We start from the raw sequence: 10,086 nt of genomic DNA, 5'->3' as shown, positions 1-10,086 counted from the left end.
TAGCATTTGTCATCTTTTGGGGTGATGTGAGAATAAATAATTGAAGAGAGGCTGGGTATTGTCTTTCCTTGGGCTACTTAACCTCAAAATGGCTGTACAGTAAAAAAAAAAAAAATAGAGTGGAATATGCAGATTTACTGTGTTAATGATGACCGTGGGGTCGCATACAGTAGATATAATACAGAAATAAATGAGGCTGGCATGTTGTTGTGTCTCAACTGGGAGAAATGGACAGTTTGGATCTAAAATGAAAGATCTACTATTTAAAAAAAAAAAAAAAACTTTTACAGACTGGATCCCCCAGATTTTAAAGACGCTGAATGATGAACTTCATGTAATTTTGGATTAGAAAAGTAGAAAAGTTCTGGAAGTTAAACTCAGGTTTTTCCAGGTTTTTTATAGAAATTATTGAAAATGATGCATAATCCAGAATGTTTCAGAAATGTTTCTTCATTGTTTTTTGTTTTTTCTCAACCGGTCAAGTCCTATTTAACGTCAAGCTTTGTCATCTGCTCTTATGAATTCAGTTTCCACACATTCACATCCAAAAGTCTTTGTAATTCAGGAAGAAGCCCGGCGGTGCCGCTGGGTCCGGCTGCTGCCAACCGCTATGCATTGTGGGGGATCCAGGCAGAATACACACACACACACACACACATCAATTACACCTACATCCACCCACATCCCCACACACACACACACACACATCATTTCACACACGTTCTCTCTCAAACAAACCCACACACAGAAAATCCAGGAGGGGCCATTCATTGATTTCAGCTCTTTGCCAGATTTCTGTATTGGGCATTAGGGTGTGTGTGTGTGTGTGTGTGTGTGTGTGTGTGTGTGTGTTGGATCGCCATGAGTGGGCGGGTCCTGTTACACATCTGACCTTCGACCCCAGCGTCTCCTCTGCCAAAAACTGGAACAGCGCTGTGAATCTCATCAAGTGGCTTCTGTCTGCAAATGAAGAGTTTACTTCCAGAACGTGTTGCCTGATGTTTGCAGCTTACATTCACTCTCATTATTGTAATAGAGGGTTATTTTTTTTATGTATACTTGTCCTTTTAAAAGTCAGTAATTTGACCTTTACTTGAGTATGTTTTGACTAAAGTATTGCAGTGATTCTGAACCTTTTTGAGAGGCTGAAAACTATTCAGTATTTCACAAAGAAAAAGCAAAAAATAGAGAAAAACCTGAAATAAAATAGACATGATAATACATTTGTATAGTAGAAATGTTTTTAAAGTGCTTACTTAAAGTGCTGGTTTGCTTATTGAGCTGAATGACTGTATGTGAGGTTTTCGGTTCAAACCTGGGACAAATGGACAGTTTGGATCTAAAATGAAAGATTTACCATTTGAAAAAAAAAAAACACTTTTACAGACTGGATCCCACATATTTTAAAGATGCTGAATGATGAACTTCATGTAATAATTATTTTGAAAAATGGATACGGAACATTTTGGATTAGAAGTCTTGGATTAGAAGAAAACCTGGAAAAGTTCTAGAAGTTGAACTCTGGTTTTTCCAGTTTTGGAGAAATGATTTGAAAATGATGCATATCCAAAATGTTTCAGAAATGTCATGAAAATTTGTTCTTCATTGTTTTGTTTTTTTCTCAACTGGTCAAGTCCTATTTAACGTCAAGCTTATTGAGCTGAATGACTGTATTTGAGGTTGTCGGTTCAAACCTAAGTATATTTTGAAAGCCAAGATCCCAAGTACAGAGTGAAAAGCTCTGAGGAACGCCTCCTCCACCTCTTTGACCCGGTGGCTTAAAGCTCTGGACGGCCACACCACAGTTTTGAGGTTTTGGGTTTGAGCCTCAGTGAAAGCTTGAATTATGAAGAACAACTTCCCAAGTGAAGATTGAAAAGCTTTGACAGAAATTGTTTGACTTTATAAGTCTCAGTGGCTTGCAGAGTTTGACAGTTGCATGAAAGTTTTGAGGTTGTGGGTTTGAGCCTCAGTCAGTCAGTGAATTTTGAAAGCTGACACCCAGAGGAAAGACTGAAAAGCTCTGAGAAAAATCTTTTTCAAGAAGTTTGACCCAGTGGCTCATTGAGTTTGTTTGTTGCCCAGCAGTTTTGAGGTTGTGGGTTCGAGCCTCGGTCAGTTTTGAACGGCGACAGCCAGAGGAAAGAGTGAAAAACGCTCGGAGAAGAGCCGGGTGAGTGAAGTGGACTTGGTGGTGTGATGGAGTCGTAGACGTCGGAGCGTGTGTGGGCTGCCGGTTCGATCCCCTCTCCTCCAGAAGCCCCTGACCTCCACTGAGATATGAGCAGGGGATTATGGGAGAGAAATCTCCAGCCAGCTGAAGTTTTACTGACATGGGAGGTTGTTTAGATGTTTGTGCTAGGTCAAAAAACCTCAAAACACACATCTAACATGGACTACATTCCTGACAGCAGCCTGTCTGACGCTGTGGATTTGCCTACAGGAGGCAGTATGTTGCTCTGTAAGCCGGTGTGTTTCCCAGTCATGTTAAAGACACTGCAGACTGGTTTCAGAGACAGAGAAACCAGCTGGTGATCCTATTCTGAGTTCGGGCTTCAGCATCTGATTTCCTCATATCTCTCTAGAGGTCACGGGGGGGGGAATCAGCTCCAGGTAGTGGCGGTGGAGAGGGGAATCAAACCGGCAGCCCACATGCTCAGACGTCTCCATCACACCACCAGGTCCCTCCGCACTCAAAGCTCTTCTCTGAGCACTTTCCACTCTTTCCTCCTTTCAAAACTGCCCGACTGAGGCTCGAACCCACAACCTCCAAGCTGCTGTGCAGCCATCACAGTCTGTGAGCCACCACAGTCTGTGAGCCACCAGGTCAAACTGCTTGAGAGCTTTTTCTCAGAGCTTTTCAGTCTTTCTTCTGGGTGGCGACCTTTAAAATTCACTGACTGACTCAGACTGTGTATCTGCCTACAGGAGGCAGGATGTTGCTCTATAAGCCGGTGTGTTTCCCAGTCCCAGTAAAGACACTGCAGACTGGTTTCAGCAAGAACATTTCTCCTCCATCGGGGATCAAACCGACACTCGGACCGTCAGGTAGAGACAGAGAAACAAGCTGCTGATCCTGCTGAGCTGTTTCAGAGTTTGGGTTTTAGCAACTGATTTCTACAAGTGTTCACACTGACAACAACAACAACATGGAAAGCGTAAAGAGTGAGACAGGTGGGATTTGAACCAGCAAACAACTACATGACAAGCAGCTGTTTATCTCACTGAGCTAGAGTCAAGGACTAGTTGGCCAATTTCCTTCATCAGCTTCTTTATATCAGAGTTCAAACTACTGATGATAAAGATGCATCACTGCTGGTATCTTACAATCATCACCTTATAATTGTGAATATTTCTGAAGCCATATTCTGATGCAACAACCTTCTGCAGCACATCCATCTGTTTATCTGGGTGAGCTACACCCCACTTCCTCTGGCGGTGTGTTCAGGGACAAACTGGTTATCTGGAGTAGCGGGAGATTTCCCAGTAACACCAATATGGAAAGAGTTTAAAAAAGTGCCATAGAAGGTTGTGAATGTGTGTGTGTGTCAGCATTTTTTTTTTAAAAGAACTTTTCAATCTTTACTTACTACAAAACTTACTGAGGCTTGAACCAACAACCTCAAACAGTCACTCAGCTCCATAAGGAACCGAGCACTTGGTTACACTCTGCTGAAGTGTTTTTGAGGCGTCCGTCCCATTCTCGTGAGCGCGATATCTCAGGAACGCCTTGAGGGAATTTCTTCAAATTTGGCACAAACGTCCACTTGGACTCAAGGATGAACTGATTAGAATTTGGTGGTCAAAGGTCAAAGGTCAAGGTCACTGTGACCTCACAAAAGACGTTTTTGGCCGTAACTCAAGAATTCATACACTAATTATGACAGAATTTCACACAAATGTCTAATAGGATAAAATGATGAAGTGATGACATTTTATATCCAAAAGTTCAAAGGTCAACTTCACTGTGACATCATAATGTTTTGCTTACCACTGTAGCTGAGAAAACGATCTTGGGTCATTCTACAAAAACGGTGGAAGTGCTGTCACTTACTTTTGCAGACACCAAAATCCTTTAAGTTGACCTAATAATCACATTAATTATATATGTTCAATAAATAAAGACTGTCTGACTGACTGCAATAATAAAACAAAGTTTATTGGCGGAGGCATACAACCGTGAGGCGGTTATTTCTAGTTGTTTCTCAGAGCTTTTCAATCTTTACTTGGGATGTTTGGCTTTTAAAAGTTCCTTGCAGCCTGAGAGTGGAAACTGGGCCGAACCCTTTAACCCAGAACATCAAACTGCAGGATGATATTGGTCTTTTATTGAAAATCTGATATTAGCTAGTCAGTGTTGTCCACCTCTGACGTGATGGATATGATGCACTTTGAATGAATGAATGAATGTGTTATGATGATGATGATGATGATGATGATGATGATCCTGGGTTTCAGTGGAGAGTTTTAGTGTCCCATGATGCTCTAAATGCTGTTTCAGAGGCTTTTCCATCCTGATAAGAATACAATTCTGGAGGAAACACTGATAAAAAGTATTTTCTTTGCCATGAAATTTAATTTCAAATTTAAATATATTGAATAGCAGCAAAGTATTGTTCCCTTCTTGAAGCACAACTCAAGTTTTTAATCATCCAGCCCAAAGAAATCAACATAAATAGAGGACATTTTACTAAAAAGTATTGGCTGTCCGCTTCAATCCAAGAATACAGGTATTGGTTTTCAAAAACACTCGTTCCTATTATGCTGTACAGTCAGTGTGTGTGTGTGTGTGTGTGTGTGTGTGTCTCTGAGGAATACGTGAGGAAACAAATCCCTAATTACACTGTCCCAAGCAGTGACTGAAATGTTTGAAAACTCCCCACAAATCTCATCAGCCGATGCCGTCCGGACTTATTTTGACATTCGGTGTTACGGCAAATCGCCGCCGCCGCCGCCGAGCTGCTCTCCCTCCACGCCTCACATCTGAATTATGCTTTCTGACATGCATCGACTCGGCGGTTGTAAAACATCACCAGTCACCTCCTCTCTTTTGCTTTTCAACCCCCCCCCCCCCTCCCTCCTGCCGTCTCCTCGTCATGCGTGGGGACCCGTTAAACCGAACTCCCCAGTCGAACAGAGCGGCGCCCTGGGCAGCCGGCGGCGGCGGCAGTCGGCAGGTAATAGGGATTGAGAGCTGCACGCATCAAATCTAATTACCTTAAATAGCCCCGGCCGCGGGCTTATTTCTCCAGTCCACGTCTCTCCGATTTGACAGCTGGCGGAGGTAGCCGCGGCGGCGAGGTGCTGCGTGGGACTTTTCATCCCGTTAATTAATTGTAGGGGAACTAAACCGTGAAAAGCTACAGACAGGGGAACTTTAGTGACCGCTCTCTTGGCAGGTCTGCTATGACAGCCACCGAGGGGAACCACGCTTTATTAAAGCCAGGTGCACACTGCAAGAAGTGTCCGTCTCACCATTAAGTCATTAATCTTGTGCTGAAGGGAAAAACCTGAACCCTGGAGCACTCACAGCAGCATTTCTGGGGCTGTTCTGTTGTTTGGTGGCGTGTTTGTCTTATTCCTGTGGAAAACATAACATAAAACTAATCCAAATTAAACCATTTTAACCCCAAACTCAAGTCTTAACTCTAAACTAACCTTAACCTTTGAGGAAAAATCTCTCCCTTACAATCTGTACTTCTTGCATTCCAGATATTTCCAGCAGAGTTTGATATGAGAAAATGTTTCAGGATGTAAAACATCAGCGGTAAACGTCAGGTTTTGGTGTCAGTCCCTCAGAATCAAAGAGCGAGGGCTTCTTTCTAGAGCCGCCATTTTGCACCGAGAGACGTTCAACAATCATACAGGGAGAAATCCATCGTAGAAGAGGAGAGAGACCAGTTTCTCCACCCACAGGAGCAGGAGAGAGACCAGAATGCACTGCAGCAGAGAGACAGGTTGGGGGTTTGACTCGCTCTCTCTTGCTCTTACTGTGCTATTGCTACAACTATTGCTCTCTAACCCACAGCTGAAAGCGACACGTTCAGGCCCTTTCTCTGGGTGGGTTGTCCAGAGGCATTCTGGGAAATGTAGGAAATCACTAACAGAAGTGAATATAACAGTGTAAGAGGTGTACGGTTGGATTTTTCCTTTAATACATTAATTTAAAGGCAAATTAGACTGCTTTGTTTCATATTTACTCTTCAGATCAGGATTCTGTTTATATCTTACTCTATTTCATATTGACCAATAATCCTCCTCACTCTCTCTCATACCTGCACACTATTTCCTATTGTAAATGAGCATGTTTTGTTTCAATCTTGCAAAAAACAGAGTTGAATTTAAGCCACAGTATAGTCCTGTATGTCAGTGTGATTTGCCAAGGGAGTGAAATCTACACCTTTAGTCACAATTTCAAATCCCTGCCAGCAGAGCTTGTGGCTGGGAGGAAAGCGCGGGACTCCTGTGGGACACGAACCCGAGGCCAGACTTATTACCTTAGTGCTGCTAGATCCACGTTCCAGTGTTCAGCACATGAAACACAGTGACAGCCGTTGTAGAAATCCCCCATCATGCACTAATCCTGTTGTTTACATCGGCAGACATTGCAGAAGTCTGTCCGTTTTTGATAGAAGAGTACTTTGCATCGATTAGAGGCCAAAAATCACAAATGAGTGTATTTTGAAATGAGGAAAATGTGCAAAAAATTCCAGCAGATCTCACCTGGTCGTGTACTGTATGAACGCCACATTGCACTAAATGAGTTTTCGGGCAGTTTAACTGAACTCGCCTCTTACAGCTATCAAAGAATTCCATCAAATACTGTTTTTTTTATGAAGTGGATAAAAGGCGGCTTGTGTTTCTTTTTCTTTCAGTCAGAAAAATGGTTTTGTTTGAAGAAACGGCTTCATGAATAAGAGAAGAAATCACAATAGAGGGACGCGGGGGGGGGGGGGGGGGGGGGGGTAGAAAAGACAAGAAAAGGCGAAATATTAGCCTAAAAAAAAAAAAAAAGAAAAGAACCGAGCCGGGCCTCTCATGTGCTCAGATGATTTGGAGTCAGATACTACAACCTTGTTAGCATCGCAGAGCTTATTTCCATATTAACGACCCCTTCAGAACCTTCAAAGTAATGAATAATTGACAACAAATGAAATGTTTTGATTGTCGTCAGCGCCGGGCGTGTTTAATGTTTCATATGTTGCTTCCGAGCTAATTATGGAGATGGCACATTTGTCAGAAATACACCCCCCCCCCCCCTCAAAAACCCCTGCTCGACCCTCCCACCGTCCTCCACCGACGCCCGTGTGTTTCCAGACAGGAAGGGGAGGGTGTGTGTGTGTGTGTGTGTGTGTGTGTGTGTTGTAATTAGCTAGCAGGGAATGCTCAATGACCTGGGAGGGAGTGTAATGGCTGCCAGCGACAGCATTGTTTGGCCACAGAAACACACCAGAAATTTTAAAATCTCTGAGGGAGTCGAGCTTTTCGGTTTTGTTATGTTTCAATAGATTAAAGTTATCGATGAAGATGATGATGTCACATTTGGGGCGGGGCCGGTAAGGTTCATAGTTCACAGTTGAAGTATAATTTTTGCCCATTTTCACCTTTATTATATAGTTACAGGACATTGTGTTCACATGGTAAGTGCCAGCCAGACGGCCAAATAAACATTTCTTTTAACGGAGAAAGTATATCAGTCCAACCTGAAATCCACCAATCAAAACAGAGAGACACCTTACGAATGACAGACAGACACACAATTAAAACACACAAGCCTCTGCCTGACAAAATGTCAACACCTTTACAGCCTTTATTTCTTTATTTACTGGTTTACTTGACAGGGACAGAACACATCAACTTACTACTACTATACTGCTATTACTGTTTATTACGAAGATAAAGGAAATATTTAGTTTTTCATAATGGCTTACACACATTTTCTGAAACTAAGGCTCATTTTCTCAAAACTCTAAACACAAAAACGCAAAATGCAAATCTCTACAAATCTCTTGCAAAGCATTCAAAACTGTATTATCTTCCGTTAAAACTGAATTTTGCCCCAAAATGTCACACACACTACAGTGAATAACTTATCCGTAGGCTTATGCCTTTTGCATGTTCAGAGTTACACTTATGCCAACACTCACTGAGTAGCACAGACCTAGTGACATGTAGGACTACAGTATACTATAAAGAACAGCAACATGGTGTAGAGCAGTGGTTCTCAACGTGGGGTCCGGGGACCACCGGGGGTCCTTGAGGGGGTTCCAGGGGGTCTGCAGCAAATTGATGAATTGTTAAACTTCAGCATTATTTCATTTACAAGAAGTTAACACAATTAGGGAATGTAGAAGAATGACTGTTTTGATTTTCTCTGTTATCTCTCTTCCTACAATACAGACAGTCAAGGACAAAATCATATCTAACAATAAAAATATTCTCAGATTTGGGCCAGAGAGAAAAAATATAATCAAATGAGGGCCCGTGGCTCTAATGTGGACTAAATTAGGGGTCCTTTATATGAAAAAGGTTGAGAATCACTGGTGTAGAGCAGTGGTTCTCAACGTGGGGTCCGGGGACCACCAGGGGTCCTCGATGGAGTTCCAGAGGGTCCCCAGCAAATTGATGAGTTGTTAAACTTCACTGTTATTTCATTTACAAGAGGTTAACACAATTAGAGAATGCAGAAGAATGACTATGTTGGCCATAGTTTCACTGCTACAGATAGTCAAGGAATTCTGGACAAAATCATATCTGACAATAACAATATTCTCAGATTTGGGTCCAAGAGAAAAAATATAATCAAATGGGGGTCTGTGGCCCTAATGTGGACTAAATTAGGGGTCCTTTATATGAAAAAGGTTGAGAATCACTGGTGTAGAGAGTGGGTTACTTGCCTATTTCTCTTCCTGGTCTGGACTCTCTGCCCAGCCTCCCTCATGCTCAGCCCATCTGGACCACATGGTGAACCAAAGTGACCCGGACCTCATCTGATACAGATGAACTGAACTCTTCTCCTTGCTCTTCCTTGTCCTCCTCTTCCTCTCACTCCTCCTCCTCCTCCTCCTCCTCCTCTATCTCCCACTGCAGCATCGGCTTCCATCGTTCTCAAAAACAGGAGAGCTCACCTGTGGCTAAAGCTCTGATTTCTGAGTGAACAATTCAGATATTAGTGTTTATATCTGTGATCAATGGATGTGGCCGATTGATAATTAAGTTTTTCATTGGGGAATTCATGCCTTTATTTCCTCATATGTATTGACTGGCAAGGGATTTCCCTCATATATGTTTTAGGTGTTGTAACCGCCGACAATACCTCTACTACCTCAGATCCAAGCAGCGCTCCTCTCTTCTTCTTTCTTCACCACACACACACACACACACACACACACACACACACAGAGGGAATATCGCATTTCAGAGATGAACTTTGTAAATGTTGTTTGTCGGTGTTGAACTTTCCGTCAGACGCCTCGTCTGCCTGATGCACCTTGACAAGCCGGCAGACAAACTGGAGCTGACAGAGGTCGAGTGTGTCAGAGCCACAGACAGCTGGAGTGTGTGTGTGTGTGTGTGTGTGTGTGTGTGTGTGTGTGTGTGTGTGTGCTATATTTGGGCCGCATGTTGCAAGCTGGTTCGTGTGTCGACGGTGTGTGTGTGTAAGTGTGTGTACTGTGCGTCTGTGAGCGTGCACACACATGATTGTGAGTAAAAGTGTGTTTGCTTGTGTTTGTGTACAAGCATATGCATTCCACTGTGTGTGTGTGTGTCTGTGTGTGTGTGTGTGCATATGTGAATGTAAACGCTTGTGTGTGTTTCTGAGCGAAAGAGTGCATAAGTGTGAGTAAAAGTGTATGTGCTTGTGTTTGTGTGTGAGCGTATGCATTCCCTGTGTGTGTGTGTGTGTGTGTGCATGTGTGTGAATGTGTGTGTACTATAAGTGTGTGCATATGTGCATGTGTATGTAAATGTGCTTGTTTCATACTGAAAGGACGCTTAAGTGTTTGCAAGAGTATGAGTGTGTGCTTGTGTTTGTGTGTGAGCGTATGCATCCCTGTGTGTGTGTGTGTGTATGTGCTTGTACAT

Source organism: Centroberyx gerrardi, chromosome 21 (genome assembly GCF_048128805.1).
Source record: "Centroberyx gerrardi isolate f3 chromosome 21, fCenGer3.hap1.cur.20231027, whole genome shotgun sequence".
Classification (NCBI taxonomy): Eukaryota; Metazoa; Chordata; class Actinopteri; order Beryciformes; family Berycidae; genus Centroberyx; species Centroberyx gerrardi.
The sequence above is the reverse complement of the archived record's forward strand: the minus strand, read 5'-3'. Positions refer to the sequence as shown.